Source organism: Arachis ipaensis, chromosome B2 (assembly GCF_059453495.1).
Source record: "Arachis ipaensis isolate K30076 ecotype BB chromosome B2, ASM5945349v1, whole genome shotgun sequence".
Lineage (NCBI taxonomy): Eukaryota > Viridiplantae > Streptophyta > Magnoliopsida > Fabales > Fabaceae > Arachis > Arachis ipaensis.
The window spans coordinates 5401659-5403823 of NC_142437.1; the positions used below are offsets into that span (position 1 = coordinate 5401659).

Below are 2165 nucleotides of genomic sequence, written 5' to 3' on the forward strand. Positions count from 1 at the left end.
CCAGGAGTAGAAGTGTTGCGGAACCAAGTGATAATCTGATGATTTTTACTATCCCAATCTTCCAATTTCTCTGCATAGTCCTTCTCCTTCTCAGCATCCTCCTTGGATTTGGAGGCACCATCTTTGGATAAAGTTGGCTTAACAGGACAAGCAATATCACCAGTCACATATCGCCATAATTTTCTCCCTTTAAGAAATCCTCGCATGGCTTCAACCCAATGTGCATAGTTGGAGCCATTAAGAATAACAGGGATAGGCTGAAAGACATCCGGTTTTTCCATAGTAATAGAAGAAATAGCAAAGGAAGAAGAAAACTGCAAATTCGGGGCAGAAAACGAGAAAACAGAGCGCGGAATCGGAAAGAGCTCACCAAAAAACCTTAGGGAGGGTCCACTTGGCAGCCACGTCAGCGATGCGTCAGCGCCACGTCAGCAATGCGTCAGTGCCACGTCAGCAATGCGTCAGCGCCACGTCAGCGAGTGACGACACGTGGCAGCACCTGATTGGAGGGAGAGAGACACGCTGGCAGCGTGCTGGTTGCGCGGGTCAGGCGCGAGTCGGGTCGGGCGGTTCGGGTCGTGCACGCGGGTCTACGGAGGAAGCTTCGTTGCGACACGTGGCAGCACCTGCAGCGTTGGATCGTGCCGAGATCAACGGCTGCTGAAACTTCTGGAAGACAAAACAGTAGTGGTGGCCAGCTCACTTCCGGCGGCGCGTCCGGTGGCTTCCGGTGGCACGGTTGGCGGCGTTGGAAAGCTAATGAAGAGGAGATCACAATGATGCCGGAGGTGACGAACCAAAGCGTCGGAAACACAGAGAAAAATGAGGGCAAAGAGGCACGGGTGGAATTTGGGGAGGAGAGCAACCTGGTCGTGGCAGCGTCTTTCGGCGGCGCGTGGAGGCGCGTCCGGAGGATGATGGCGGTGATTCTGGTTGCGTTGGAAGCACGGCGACAAGACGAACAAGATGGTTATGGTAGTGACGAACCAAAGCATCAAAAAGGGAACGAAAAAGGAGGCCAAAGAACACTGCCGGAAGGGAAAAACAATGGGACTATAAACCAAAATTCATTGGAAAAAAAAACCTAAGCTCTTGATACCATGTTAGAAACAAGAGACTGAGAGAGTAATCTGAAAAGTGTATTATTGAGTTGTATTACAGGTACAATATACAAGGGGTATTTATAGGTGCTAAATAAATCAAAGTAATAAAGACATAGAATCCTACAATTAATGTACAGATATGCTATATAAATATAGACGATGCTAATTGATCTAAATTGATTCTAATGATTCTAATTGATTCTCTAACACTAACATTGTTCTTGTTCTGGCAGCGTGTGTTGTCCACGAATAACAATAACAATAACGAGATAGTAGGTGATGAAGCTGCTTATCTCATCAAGCTTAGAGAGGCCATATCCCCTGCTCCTTCCAGCTGGTTCAACGTCGCCAACATGTGCGACTGGAGCCATGTCATTTGCGGCACCGATCTTGACAACAACCCCTGCGTGGAAGAAATCAACCTGAATTCAATGTCGCTAAAGGGAACAATCCATTCAGGGTTCAACAACACCTTCCCCTACCTTAGGCGCCTCATTCTCTATAACAACTCTCTCACTGGTCCTCTTCCTTCGCTCACCGGCCTCTATAACCTCCAAGAGGTGTTCCTGAGCCTCAACAACTTCACCTCCATCCCTCACGGTTGCTTCCAGGATCTATATAGTTTGGGCCATGCAGCTCAGCTTGAGTCTCAACACCAACCTCACACCCTGGACATTTCCCGCCAGTTTGAATAACTCAGTTGGGCTTACCTTTCTCTTACTCGACGCTACAAACCTCGTGGGCTCCTTGCCAGATACATTTGCTTCCTTCCCCAACTTGCAGACTCTTTATCTCGGGTAGGGTTGAATGTTGGTTAAAAACTCAACCCGCAGGTAGGGTCAAGGTTGGGTTCAAACCCTACCCTACTCTACCCATTGTCACCCTAAGAGTCACCTTTACTACAAGTCGCTGCGGCATTTGGGTATCCGCTTCTCTTGGCGCGCACATGGCGAGGAAACAATCCTGTAAAGCCTGGAGTTTCATCACTTGCGATATCCAACACAAGATCAGAGCCGTCAATTTGACAAACCTAAATCTCACGGGAACCATCTCGACTGCCTT

General features: G+C 48.5%; 1 pseudogene; it reads left to right on the forward strand.

The window, feature by feature from the left end:
* Window positions 1-779: 779 nt before the first annotated feature.
* Window positions 780-1904, forward strand: LOC148572892 (receptor protein kinase TMK1-like; annotated as a pseudogene).
* The last annotated feature ends 261 nt before the right edge of the window (window positions 1905-2165 follow it).